This window comes from Balaenoptera physalus (assembly GCF_965194825.1).
Source record: "Balaenoptera physalus genome assembly, chromosome: 9".
NCBI classification, from domain to species: Eukaryota; Metazoa; Chordata; class Mammalia; order Artiodactyla; family Balaenopteridae; genus Balaenoptera; species Balaenoptera physalus.
Window position 1 is genome coordinate 39,386,274 of NC_138888.1, and position 15,174 is coordinate 39,401,447.

At 39.0% G+C, this 15,174-nt stretch overlaps 1 protein-coding gene across 2 annotated transcripts in view; it reads right to left on the reverse strand.

Moving 5' to 3' along the window:
* Positions 1 to 10,411, reverse strand: part of LOC309666863 (fatty acid-binding protein, brain) — a 150,512-nt gene extending 140,101 nt beyond the window's left edge. Inside the window, exon 1 of one of the 2 annotated variants that reach the window (XM_082474981.1) lies at positions 10,246 to 10,411. The gene's annotated coding sequence lies outside the window, so the exon portion shown is untranslated. The remainder of the gene's footprint in view (positions 1 to 10,245) is intronic. The other variant, XM_082474980.1, reaches the window with a different exon arrangement.
* Positions 10,412 to 15,174: the final 4,763 nt, after the last annotated feature.

Consider the following 15,174-nt stretch of genomic DNA (forward strand, 5'->3'; position numbering starts at 1 on the left):
CATGACTAATTAAAAGCTGAGTTGGCCTTACAACAAAGCTTTCTAATTTCTAGCTTAGTTATTTTTCTCTACTATTATCATCCAAATCATGTGTCGATACGTTTTCATAAATATTAGCTGCAAAAATATTTATGTAAGAGAGAAATATTCTCTTCTTTCTTATATATTAATAATCTTCAAATTATTATTTGTACAGGTAGAATTTAAAATAAAATTCATTAATGATGATTAAAGAGGATTATAATACACAAAATTTATTTATACAAATCTGACTCATTTTGCAACTTAACTACAAAGACAACAGTCAAGAATCAGGTTATTAACAAATATTGTTGTTCAGTCAAAATAAATGTCATAAAACCTATGTCGTAAAACCTATACACTAATAACGTTCACGGTCTTTACTTATAAGCCAGTCCTACAGATTTAATCAGAGCCTGTTTATGCCTCTGGTTTGTTTTTAACCTCTTGTCACCAATTTAGAGGATAGTAAAAATTTTGCCTGCCCAACATCCATTTCCCCTTGAGGAGCCTTTCCTCCTATAGTCACTGCATAAGATTCATTGTTTCCGAGAATGAAGTTGAGACTCAGACCTGACATATCCAAGCGCCAAGTGCCCTGAGCCACAGTGACTCAGAAGTGATATGTGACACAAACCTGCCTCAACAGGCTTATTACGTTTTTCCAACCCAGCAAATGCTTAAAGACTGGGTTCATGATGCAAATTAGTCCACCTTAGGACTGGTGCCAAAGCTACTAAGTGAAGACACTTTTTTCTCTTTGAATTTAAACTTGAGGAGTTAGGCCTGGAGCTGTTGATAGCAATTCTGTCACCAAGCAGAGCCTGAGAATGAAGCCAAGTTGAAAGACAGTAGAGCCAAGAAGTAGAAGGGAATAGGGTCCTTACAAAATAATGTGAGCTCTAGATCAAGCTGTGACTGAAAGCTGGGTTACATAAATCTGATAAATTCTCCCATTCTCCTTAAGCCAATTTGAAGTGGATTTGCTATCGTGAGCAACTGTGACATTCCTAACTAATGCACTCAGGTATCTGACTTTCTCAACCCACAACAGATTCAAAAGGTCATATAGAGAGTGAACAGTAAGAGCTATTACATACATCAGATGAAGTAGCAGCTTACGGTTTGAAAGTGATGATGAAGACAGGTAATATGTAAAAAAAGAAAATAAGGAATTTCAAAAATGTGGAGTCTTTTAGTCAAGGACTTACTCCACATAGCATCCTGGGAAACCTCTCAGTCCCAGAAAAAACAGGATAGTTGCCATGCTATTTGGGAGTACAGAGATTCTTACAGTGATCTGCATAAACAAGAAGATAAGGGGTCATTAGGTCACAGAGGACTCAAGGCAGGGGGTGGTGAGGCTCTGAGGTTTCTGTACTTGTAGGGAGAGTGTGGTAAGCACACAGAATTCTTAGGTTCTCCATTGACTTGTACTAATTGGAAATGTGCAATCCACTGAGAAACATCTTACTCCAAGCAATCAGAGCATGGAGAGTAAAAAATAGATGGATCAAAGAATCGGCCATCCCAATGAAGCCAAAGTACAAGTGTAGGTGTGAATCTTTGGATTGGTGTAAAAAAAGAAAAAAGAATATAGGATGCTATGCCCAGAGACTTTCTGAATTTGAGATTTTAGGAAGGAACAATTTCATATGATAAGTCCAGGTTGTGACTACAGAAGGGGCTGGGTGAAAAGAAGTAAAAGAGAAGACTACTGCTTGAAATTGCAGAGGTCACAAACTGAGAGGCTGTGGTGTTGGGTGTAGACATGAAGTCACCCAGATTGAGGACAGGAGACAGGTGGGAGAAGATGACTGTACACCAGTTGCTGGAGTGTTCAGTGAAGGAGGGGTTTGTTCAGGTGGTGAGTAGATCACAGAAATAAGCAATGGTAGTTGATAGCATAGCCAGATGGCTCAAAGGAACAGGAATGAGTATAAGAGTGTAGAGAAACAATGGTCTACAGGTGGGAGGGTGTATGGAGGGCATGTGACCCACCTCCCTACCCTGAGATTCATGAACTACGGAGTAATCAGCAGTCTCCAACAGGAAGGGCTCACGGGGAAGTGGAATACCCCTGGGAGAGTCAAGATTCAGGGCTAGAGAAAAAAGTGGAGGTTAAGAGGAGTTTACTGGGACTGAACAGGTGTTCCAGAGGGCATAACAGAATGGTTTTGAAGGAAGAATAAAAAGCATAGATTAGGTCAGGGAGAGGCAGCACAAAGCATAATAAAGTTTCAAGGCAGAGAGGAGAAATGAGCAGACAAACGATAAAAACAGAGATTTGAAGCATTAGAAAATTAACTGTTTTGCAAGGTTAACACAATTACATGTTCCAAAACTGGTAACGTGGGAATTTAGGAAGAGCTAGCAGCTATGATGTGGGATGTGGAATTCCTTTTCCTCCTGGGATGAGGTGGTGAGTGACAAACGTGGATCAAGGCAGTTTAGGGAGGCAATCGAAGAGCCTGCAGTCATGTGTAGGAATGGTGGCCAGCAAGGCATGTGAGAGGGAATTCTGTGGGACTTCAGGATGATATGGCCAGTTATATCGAGGGGGGCTCCAAGGAGGTGCATGGGATGCTATTTCAAATCAGTGGGGAAGGAATCAATGACAGAAGAAACGAATTTGAGACAAGACTAGTGATTAAAAAATGTTAATAATAAAATTAGATTACCTACTTCATCCCCTACTAAAATAACTTCTAAAGGATTAAAACTTTAAATTAAAAAAAACATCAACAGTACTATTAAAAACGTAGATGAATATGTTTAAAGGGGAAAGTCCTTCTCAGAAACTATGTGAGAAGAAATTGACAGCTTTCACATCCACAAAATTTAAGGATTTTACAAAGCAATGCTCCCTAAAATAGTTAATGGCAAACAAATGAAACTGATTAAAAAATTGCAACATAACAGACATACAAAGAGTTAATATCCTAATGAATAAAAAGCTCTTGAAACAAACAAAAAAGGATTAAAAACAGGCAAAGAATACTAAAAAGCAATTCGTAAAAATAAATCCAAAATATCCAATAAACATACTGACTAACTAAAAATATTCGGCCTCATTAGCAATCAAAGAAGTACAAATATGAGGTATCTTTTCCTACTGATTTCTAAATTTAAAATTTTTAAACAGTATTAGTATGTTGGTAAAAATTTTGAGTATAAATTGCTGCAGGCTTCCTGGAAAGAAATTTTGCAAAATGTGTCAAAAATGATTAACAAGTGAATATCCACTGACCTAGCAAGTCCATGTCTAGAAGTTTATTCAAAGAGATTAATAAAACAGCCATGTACAGTGTATGAAGATCACAAACAGAGTTATCTACTATGGTATTGTTTATAAAACCAAATTTGGGAACATTCTGCATATTTACCAATAGGGGTTAGTTAAAATTTTAATAGAACACTATGCAGCCATTAAAAATATGATTTAGCATCTTGACAAGATATAGTAAGATGAAATATTAAGGGAATATGATATATCACTTTTCTTTTTAAAATCTACATATATGCAAAGAATTTTATAACTAATGGTGGAATTTAGGTGGACATTATTTTCCTCTTAATACAATTCTGAATATTTCTGATTTTCACTGCAATGTGTATGGTCTCAGAAACACTATTTCAAAATTTTAAAGTTTAAAACTTAGTGGTATTTTAAGTGGCAAACATTACCTGCCCAGAAAATTACATGTGGAATAACCCATTATAATGTAATAATAGGGAGTTGACAAAAGGATGAGACTGAAAGAAAAAAATCACCTGATTATATTTTCACATCTGTGATTCTTGGTGAATAATTTATAATAGCAAGCATATATTGTCCTTGGAAAAACTGAATTCTACATTTGAACATTGCCAATATTTAAAGCAATGCATTTTAATGATTTATGTTTTTCTTTTCTTATTTCTGTGTTAAACTGATGATTACCACAGGGTGCAGCAAAATTAAAATGTGGCCTAACTGGAAAATTCTGTTTCATACCCTTAAGAGCTGAAATTTTATCTAGCCAAAAACTATTTCATGGGTCACTTCGAATAATAAGAAGAATGTTACTTTTTAAAATTTGCTCTTCCTATTCATTTGTATTCTGGTAATAATAATTTTAAGAAGAAAAAAATAATTTACAAACTGTATACCATTATTACATTAATATAAAAACATTCTTACAAACGGACAAAGACTGGAAGATACTCAATATTGAAGCGATTATGTTTGAATATTAGAATTTAAAAATCTTTCAGTGTTCTTAATAGTGTGATGGTTTTATGATAAAAAAAATCTGAAAGAAAGAAGCTAACTAATAAACTTTTACCAATCCTTTTATAAGATAATTTGAGATGTCCTTAGATATAAACGAAACTGCTGTCCTTAGTCAGAATCATATTTCATTAATCCATATTTTAAGTGGATTGCATTGAGACAAAACCCACAAAGTGAAGAACTGAACCAATTTGCTATTAGGATCAATAATAATTATTGACAGGTAATATGAAAAGTTTTCAACAAATTAGGTAAATTAAGATACTTTTTAAAAGAGTTGGTAAAAATAAGCATCTATGAGTAAAAAAAAAGTGCTTTGTTTCCTCCCATTTTGCAGTTACACCCGAAAAGTTTATATTTCCTTTCAAAGCATTCAAACCTAGAACCCAAACATGGACTTCTCAGAGTTGGAACAACCTATGCCGGGTTTTACTTGAAGCTTAATATCCTTTGGCAAAAATCCACAAACATCTCAGGGAGCTGACCCAGATCTACCCTGTGAAGAAAGTATTCCCCACTTCCCCTGAAAACGTTCTCCCACTCCTCCCTGAGGCAAACAAATAAAAACTATGCCCCCCATGTTGCAGACTGGTCCCGTACCCATACTGTCAAACCCATATGGTGCAAAATGAATGGAAAACCTGAAATGACCTCATTTATATCTATAGCTGGGTTGGTGGCAGAGGGACCATGGATGCACTGCCCAAGTTATCACACTGCTTATTTTGTAACCATCTTTACAACTGATACTGAAGATAGGCGCATTTCAAGTGGCTAGCAATCCAAAATCCAGGTTATCAGCAAGGTTGGTTTCTTCTTGGGAGCTCAGGAGAATCTGTTCCATGCCTCTCTCCTAGCTTCTGGCGGTGGCTGGCAAGTCTTGGAATCCCTTACATCTGCATAACTCCAATCTCTACTTCCACTGTCACAGGCTTGCCTTCCCTCTATGAGTCTCTGTCTCTGTGTCTCTTCTCTTCTTCTTATAAGGGCACCAGTCATACTGGGTTAAGGGCCCACCCTACTCCAGTATGACCTCATATTAACCAATTACAACTGCAATGACCCTATTTCTAAATAAGGTCTCATTCTGAGGTTCCAGGAAGTACATGGATTTTAGGGAGACATTATCCGACCCAGTAAACCCACCAAATCTGCCTTCATTCTTCTATTGCCGTTTTTGTATATAGTGCTAGTCCTCAACCTCAAGCCAAGAAGCTGAGAACCACCCTTCATTCCCACCTCCCTTTAAATTCATATCCCAGTTATCATCAAGCCTGATCATTTCCCACTCCTAATATTTCTAGACTCTGATACTCCTGTTCATCCCTAAATTCTTTATCCCTAATCCCTGAATCACTCTCTAGCACCTCTTGCTTGGGCTACAACAGGCTGTCCAATACTCCTCAAATCCAATCTTCTCCAAGCTACAAGAGTATATATAGATATATACATACAGCTTCATGGCATGTTAGAAAGATGTACAGTTGCTTTTGTTTGTTTGTTTTTCTTATTTTTCACTACCGTGAAAAGTTCTGCTTCTTTACTACAATGAGCGTAATTATGATAGACATCCTTCTCCAGGGATACAGAAACTGAGAGGCAGAGTGGTTTGTGTGCAAGCCCTGTCCTTTGTAACATCTTCTCCTGACTTGATAGATTCTTTACAAACATTCAGAATGCAACAAAATCCATTATATCTATAATCTAGCTTTTTATAGATTTTATTAGATTTGGGAAAGACAGGCAAGAGGGGCTTATTTCAGTGTTTTGAGATTTAATATTATACCTGGCTCCGGAAGCCCCATGATAGAAGTACTTATTCTCATTTTTTAGATAAACAAAAATAATAAACGAAGGTAATTGCATGAGTTATAAGCCATCCTTGTTTACACACACACACACACGTACACACTGATTTTAAGAACAGTGTTTTCTTCTGAGACATATTAACCCAGCCCATAAAAATTAGTGTAGAAATAAATCACTTCATAGTCCTTTGATATAAGCATGTTTGGGAAGACAGCTTAACTCTTTCCTGTCTTCCACGAAATTATTCCTGAAACTATCACACTGAACCTCAGTTTCCTCCTTTCCTTCACCCAAAAAGTGAAAACTTACAGTTAACCATGTTAATTTGCACACTCCCAAAGGGGATTCTTTTTCATCAGCACAGTGGATTTTAGGGCTTAGCAGGAAATAGGGACTATGAGGAGGCAGAATCCAAGAGACAGAGGAAGGCATTTAGCTCCATTTATATTGTCTATAAACCCTTCTGCTGTTGCTTCCCCAAACAAGTGTTCAGGCTGTGTTGGCTCCAGACTACACAGTCTTAAAGTATTTCCATTCCCTTGGCCCACTTTCCAGTCTGAGAAATCCTATTCTAACTGATCCAGGATCCTAGGTGAGATTACTTCCTCCTATTCAGGAACATGTACAACTGTGAATTGCTTTATTCTTATATAGACAGCTCTGAACTTCTTTTCCAACCAAGCACCCAACTCTTGGACACCATCACTTTTTAAGAATAGGAGTTATTGGAGAACACAAATCTACTCTGATTTATAAAGTCCATAGCATGCTTTATACCTGGACAGATGCTTAAAACTGCTATTTGCCTTTGAGAGCATGAATGAAAAATAAATAAAAATAAAAATAGAGTAGACTACTTATTTGATTTCTCAAAGTCAACTGTACTTCCAATCAAAAGAAAAATAATAATAACCACTTTGGTTTTCTGGGTATGTTCAAGTATTCTCTTTATGTAATGTCACTACCTGATAATGACTTATAAAAAGTACATTGAGCCTATTAATATAAAAATTACTGAGACCAACAGGATTCAAAGAGCATGTACTAACCACAGAAGTTTTAAAACAGTAAGATAGGAGCCCTGGATTTATCCCTAATACATGATTTTTGCACATGTCAATCACTTAAACTTGGGCCTTAGATCTCTATATCTAATAAAATATGTTTAATTAGTACTTAGAAGAATTATGTGGCATCATAATTACAGATGCTTATTTTATCATAGGATTTATAGGGTTTTTCTGATATTCAGAAAGGAATTTTTTTTTCTAACTCAGTTAAAATCTTGTGTTGAAGGAATGGAAAACCACTGAATTTACTATCAAGCCATTCAGGTCTGAGTCTCATCAACATCCTAAAATACAATTTTCAAATTGCTTTATTTCCCATTCTCAAAGGAGACTGCAGGAAATTTAGTCTTAATTAAGCCTGATTTACTTTCATTTAGCATTAAAAAAAAAAAAGATACTGGGGGAAGGGATGAATAGGCAGAGAACAGAGGATTTTTAGGGCAGTGAAAATACTCCCTATGATAGATGAATACATGTCATTATGTGTTTGTCCAAAACCACATAATGTACAACAACAAGAGTGAACCCTAAGATAAACTACGGACTTTGGGTGATTATGATTTGTCAATGTAGGTTCATCTATTGTAGCAAACATACCAGTCTGGTGAGTGAGGGAGACTATGCGTGTGTAGGGGTAGGGGGTATTTGGGAAATCTGCACCTTCCTTTCAATTTTGCTGTGAATCTAAAACTGCTCCAAAAAAAACTGTCTTTAGAAATATTTTATTTCTGAGAAATGTTACACTTTTTTGCAAATTTGTTTGCTATATCTGAGCTCTAAATTTGTAAGGAAGCAAAGTGTTTCCTGTCCAACCTTCTCTCTATGTATATATCAAATCATATATGATCTAGTAAGAAACATTTATTTCTCCAGAATTTTCTACATTTTGTGAATACATAACTTCTACATAAAATTCACTCTATAATGCTCTTAAAAAGTTAGACATACGTTTATCATACAACCCAGCAATTGCACTGCTAAATATCTATCCAAGAGAAATGAAAACATGTACTCACAAAGACTTGCATGTGAATGTTCTTAGCATCATGATTCACAATAGCCTCAAGCTGAAAACCCAAATGTCCATCCACTGGCGAATGGATAGACAAAATGTGGTATATCCATACAATGGAAAACTTCAACAATAAAGAGGAATGAAATACTGATACACGCTACAGTATAGATGAATCTCAAAAACAGTAAGTGAAAAAAGTCATAAACAAAAGATCACATATTTTATGATTCCATTTATATAAAATGTCCAGAGAAGGCAAATCTATAGATACTGAAAAATTAGTGGTTGCCTGAAGCTGAGCAGAGATTAATTATAAATGGGCATGAGGGATCTTATTGGGGTGATGAAAATGTTCTAAAACTGAATTATGGTGATGGTTTTACAACTTGGCAAAATTTCTTTAAAAATCATTGAAAGGGGTAAATTTCTAAAAATTTAAACTTCTAGTTTAAAATTGACTCAAGAGGAGAGAAAATTCTTTAACAAAGAATGAAATTTGACACAATTTTAAATATCCTGCATAAGGTATTCCATTAGTCTTTGATATTTTGTTGAAGAAAGTTGTGGTAAAGATAAAACTAAAAAGTCAATTACTAAAAACTTTTTGAAAACTTTTTTCCAATATATACTTTGCTTCAAAATTAAATCATTTGATCTTCCAAAACACTGTTTTAGAAAATGAACTCCCTTAACATAGTGTCAGTAGAGGGTTACTGACCAGCACCTGACATACTAACAGGAAAACAAGGTTTTCAAATTGCTGGTCTAACTAACCTTGATCCAGAACCTACGCCATTACAGCACTTCCTGTGAGCTTAATGGCCATCAGATCTCATTTTAACAATCCAAATTCTGAGCTTTCTGAATATTAAATCCCAGAAGGAATTTTTTTATGTGTAGCAATGTCAATAAGAAGAAAGGCATCTTGTGAAGAGATAAAGTGGACAGATGGATTTTGAATCTACATGTACACCAAGAGAAATGCAATACTCACAGTAGTTCTAATCCATACTTTTTCAGTATCCAAACCATTAATATGAGTGTTTTAGTATTTAGTTTTTCTAGTTGAATGTTTAAGTGGTCATCGGCATCGAATCTCCATTTTACAGTCCTGCACAGACTCTGACTAATAATTTCACCTGTCGTTTTTTTTTTGGTTTTTGTTTTCTTAGTGTTTCCTGTGTGCCCCACTTGTACCAAGCGCTCTTCCAAAGGAACCGTGTTCGGATGTGTTCCCTGGGATGAGCTCTACGAAGATGAAACTGGTCCGTTCATCTCAGCCTCACTCGTCAGGGGTTGCCAGTCAGGACAGCTGGTAAATCGGGGTCATCTCCCCCTGAAGGCGCTATCAGGCGCTTCCCCAACGAGCTGCTACAGCATCAGCAGTCAGGACCCACGCCCTCCATCTCCTGAGCCCCTGCGACCACACTGCGCTCCCGTCCCTCCCTGGCTGCCGGCCGGTGTCCTAGGCTCAGTGAAAACCCCGTAGTTGAAGAGAACTCTTCATTTGACCCGATCTCACCATTCCCATGTTTTATCAAATAATGAATGGAGACTGGTGAGATGAGGTGACTGGGCTAAAGCCACACAGCTCGACGCGGGCAGAGCGGGCGAGAACACTGGTCTCTGCTGACCCGGCGGCCGCGAGCGGCTGCCTGGGGCTGGGAACGCGCAGCCCATGGGAAACGACGTGGCATTGCCCGTGCTAGAGGCGAAGGCTCAGCAACTTATGAGAGGAGATCACCAATGTCCAGCTTCAGGGCAGAGTGGGCAAAAAGAGGGGACCAGACCTCCCTGGTTACGCATGTTGGCCTGAGCGTCCCCTTCCACTCTGCAAGTACCTCTGCATGTTAAATGATGTGGTCGCTCTGGCCAAAGAGGCGTCCACTTTGAATTTCCCCCATGCTCGTGCGGACTGGCCAGAAAATAGGAAAGTTGCTATAACCACATCTTCGCTCTCTCAGTCTCCCCTGACTGCCCAAGTCCTTTCCCTCCATCTTCGCTCCAGAGACACCCCCCCCCCCAACCCCGACTCCCTTTCACCACGTACATACCAGCCGCGCGCAGAGCTGCTCGCCGAGCCTGGGCCGGGTCCCGGTGCCCGGGCTCGCCCGGCCTCTACGTGGCCGCGAACTGCGACGCGGGCTCTAGGTCGCTGCCGCCTCTACCGTCCACGAGGGTGCGACCGCGTCTGAGCTGCTGGGCTGGGGCGCAGCCAGGAAGTGGCAGCGACTCCGGGGGCGGAGAGAGCGGCTGCCGGGACCCGCCCCCGAGCGTGGAGTGCCCCTCCCCCATCCCCCCACCCCGCAACCCCCCACCCCGGGTCTCGCTCTCTGTGCAGCCACTGCCGCCAAGGGGCTCTCGGGGCCGGCGCGACGGTGGTTCTTGTCTTTTGGCTCCCTGGGCAGCGTTCTTTTTCCTGCGTGCGCGTTAACAATTAATCATCAGTGATCATCACAGAACCCGTGCCCTCCTCGCCTACCACTCTCAGTTCCCCTGGGGCAGGGTTAAGGTTCTACTAAGAATTTACTTGATGTGACTGAGGGAATTTCGCGTCCCTCCCTGCTCCCGGAGGCTTCCTCTGTAGACCCTCTGACCCATTTGTGCGCGACCCCGAGCGTTTGTGCTCCAAGTGTCCTCAGGTTGCACTTTACTCGTGGCTCCTTGGAGAAGGTAGGAATGTGCATGGTTTTCCTATCTGCACCCTGAATGTGGGTATTCGTGTTTTTTGTTTTTTGTTTTAACATCTTTATTGGAGTATAATTGCTTTACAATGGTGTGTTAGTTTCTGCTTTATAACAAAGTGAATCAGTTATACATATGTTCCCGTATCTCTTCCCTCTTGCATCTCCCTCCCTCCCACCCTCCCTCTCCCACCCCTCTAGGTGGTCATAAACCACGGAGCTGATCTCTCTGTGCTATGCGGCTGCTTCCCACTAGCTATCTATTTTACGTTTGGTAGTGTATATATGTCCATGCCATTCTCTCACTTTGTCCCAGTTTACCCTTCCCCCTCCCCATATCCTAAAGTCCATTCTCTAGTAGGTCTGTGTCTTTATTCTCATCTTACCATTAAGTTCTTCATGACCTTTTTTTTTTTTTTCCTTAGATTCCGTATATATGTGTTAGCATACTGTATTTGTTTTTCTCTTTCTGATTTACTTCACTCTGTATGACAGAATCTAGGTCCATCCACCTCACTACAAATAACTCAATTTCGTTTCTTTTTATGGCTGAGTAATATTCCATTGTATATATGTGCCACATCTTCTTTATCCATTCATCTGTTGATGGACACTTAGGTTGCTTCCATGTCCTGGCTATTGTAAATAAAGCTGCAATGAACATTTTGGTACATGACTCTTTTTGAATTATGGTTTTCTCAGGGTATATGCCCAATAGTGGGATTGCTGGGTCATATGGTAGTTCTATTTTTCGTTTTTTAAGGAACCTCCATACTGTTCTCCATAGTGGCTGTATCAATTTACATTCCCACCAACAGTGCAAGAGTGTTCCCTTTTCTCCACACCCTCTCCAGCATTTATTGTTTCTAGATTTTTTGATGATGGCCATTCTGACCGGTGTGAGATGATATCTCATTGTAGTTTTGATTTGCATTTCTCGAATGATTAATGATGTTGGGCATTCTTTCATGTGTTTGTTGGCAATCTGTATATCTTCTTTTTTTTTTTTTTTTTTAGACATCTTTATTGAAGTATAATTGCCTTACAATGGTGTGTTAGCTTCTGCTTTATAACAAAGTGAATCAGTTATACATATACAATATGTTCCCTGTATATCTTCTTTGGAGAAATGTCTGTTTAGGTCTTCTGCCCATTTTTGGATTGGGTTGTTTGTTTTTTTGTTATTGAGCTGCATGAGCTGCTTGTAAATTTTGGAGATTAATCCTTTGTCAGTTGCTTCATTTGCAAATATTTTCTATTCGTGTTTTTTAACGCATCAACAGATTGAGAAGCCATGTGCAATGTAGACAACTTTTGGACAAAGAAAAGCAGAAATCAACGTCTATCGAGTTTCACTTCAAGGTTCTCACTAAGAAAAATGAAGTCCTTACTATTAAGGTCTCGTTGTGTCTTTTAGAAAGCGTAATAGGAAGATGATGATACTGCTCTTAAAATTAAGGTGCTCTCCTCTGCTTCCTGAGAAGGTGGTTTCTCCTCACTGAAGTCCTGAGATCCCCTCTGGTTTCCTGAAAGACATTATTAGTGTCCAAAATCTTCTTAACACCAATATGTTCACAGATACTGTGCTCTGGCTTCCTACCCAAGCCTATGACACCTGCCATTTCCCTACTGACTACTTCCAGTATTTTCATAGGCTATGTGATATAGAAAAATGTTTTATTTAATGTATCTGCCAGTGGTGCTACCCTTAGGCTCTTTAAATTATTTAATATTCCTACCCCTACAATGTGGTAATAACACATCTGTTTTCAGATAAATAAAGTGAGGCTCAGCAAGGTTAAATAATTTGAATAAAGTGAAATCGCTAGGAAGACTTTAAGTCAGTTTCTGAGCTCAAGTCTTCCTGCCTTTAAGGTTGACATTCTTTAAATTATAACTTGTTAGTAAAACTTATGATTTTTCTAAATGCCAACACTGGTACACTTTGTTTTATAAAAACATGGTTATTTGTATGGTCATACAAATAGTAATTAAAGAGATTGAGAGTTATTTATATCTTTAGCGTAATTTCAAGCGTATAATAAAATATATTATTATTATTTAAGGCAAATTATTCTAAGGCCTATTTATTTTAGAGAGCCTGTGATAGAGATGCTAAAATGTTTGGATTTATGAGTTACAGTGCAATGATTGGATTTTTATAATTCTGAAACTGTACTCCTTATACTCACAAAATTTGTCTTGTAAACCCTGTATTTTGGGGCAGGTTTGGTAAAACTGTTAGCCCTTGCTGATGCACTTTAAAGTTACGTGTTTGAAATCATCAGAGCCACTTGAATGTACGCTCCATGAAAGCTGTATCTTCGGTAGCTAGAGTAGTACCTGTACAAAATAACTGCTTAATAAGCAGTTTTTAAATGAATAAATAGAACCTCATTTTCTTCAGTTAAGACAAAATAATGACTTAAGAAAACACTACTTTTAGTATGCTTTTGTCTATTTATAGTAGATTGAAGATTTTGGTAGCTTCTCATTTCTACTACGAAAGTAAGGAAGATGAAGGAATCAGGTAAAGAGCCTGAAGGTTTGTAGTAGCTGCTGTTGGGAATGGTAGCAAAAACCTGACTATAAGTACAGAAAAACAATCTTTTGAGTCAGGAATTGGTGATAGCAGTAGTTCCACACAACTGAGAATTTGTGTAAAATATATGACTGTAAATGCAGAAAGTTTCACTAATCCCACTTGGGGATTTTGCCAAGTGATTTGATGGAAAGGCAAGGAGAAAGCTTGGATGCTATTTTTAAGAGAATGGTTGAAGGACAGAGCTATGAGGTTCACTTAATACTATATGGGAAAATAAGTGAAGACATAAAAAGGGAGAGAAAAAGCAGGCAAAGAAGTACAAATCTCAATCAAATAAGAGAGATGGAAAAATAAGAAGTTGTAGTTAGGAGGGGGGATAGTTTTCGTAAAGGATTTAGTAGCAGAATAATGGCAGGGTTATGGAAGAGCTGTGGCTGGGGTTAGCTGTTCTCCTTAGAATGAAGATCAAGCAATTGGAGACTAAGGTATTAGAGAGGCTATCCACATGGACACGGAAGCCACCAATGGTGATGCCGTGGGGTGGAGAAGGAATGAGTCAGACACCAAAGGCTTTCGTGACTGTGGTGGAATGATCAGGAACTGAGTGGATGACTGTATAGAATTGGGACAGAAGGTACATATCCAGGGAACAAGAGCCTAAATGGATCAAGGGCTGGTGTAAGAGGGGGTGCACGGTTCAAAAGCAATACTGGGGAGCTACAGGGATGCCAGCGCTGGCTCTCATGTCCTAGGATGTGAGATAATGAGCAGTCTACATTGAAGGGAGATCCAGAGGAAACTATTCTCAGAAGAAAGCTGATTTTTACCTAAAGCAAGACAATGGAGGAAGCATTGTGTGAATAGGTTATGAAGGTGGAGGGATTTTTTCAATATTGAACAAGGATTCCACAAGGTCAGAAAGGATGGATTTTAGGAGGTAGGGCCAGCTTCATGGCACTACAATCTGTGCAGTAGGACAGGGCTCTACTTCTAAGAAAGCCCTGTGCTTGTCTTAATGTTCTGCTGTCCCTGCCTTGAAATTCGTAATACTTTTTAAACAAGTGACCCCACATTTGCATTTTGCATTGGTCCCCACAAATTATGTAGCCAGTTCTGTTTAGAAGAAGTGGAGAAATGGGAGTGTAGGTGAAACAAGAAGTAGCACCAACCTTCTGAGGAGTAAATTATGGGAGAGATTAAATGCAGGAGGTTGTGTTTTGAGGAGAGACCAAGAATGGTGGGAGAAGGGGTGTGGCTGCAAGGTTCCAGTAACATCTCGGTTCCCTCTCTTTAGGGCAGGCTAGCTGAGACCTGGGTGGGAGAGGCAATCAGCAGTCCCCTTCAGCCTCTTGCAGGTCTGTGTAGTGTATTAGTTTGCTGTAACAAATTACCACAGATTTTGTGATTTGAGCCAGCATAATTTTATTCTCTCACAGTTCTGGAAACCAGAAGTTCAGAATCAAGGTGTTGGCAGAGCAGTGCCCCCTCTGAAGGCCTTAGGGGAGAATCCTATTTTGCCTCTTTAGCTTTTGGTGGCTATAGGTAATCTTTGGTATTCCTTGGTTTGTGACTGCATAACTCCGATCTTTGCCTTCATCTTCACAGATCCTCTGTGTTTCTTCCCTACTGTCTGTATTCTCCTCTCCTTACAAGGACACTTTTTGGGTCAGGGTCCACCCAGGTTAATCCAGGATGATCTCATCTGGAGCTCCTTACCTTAATAACATCTTCAGAGACCCCTTTTCGAAGTAAGG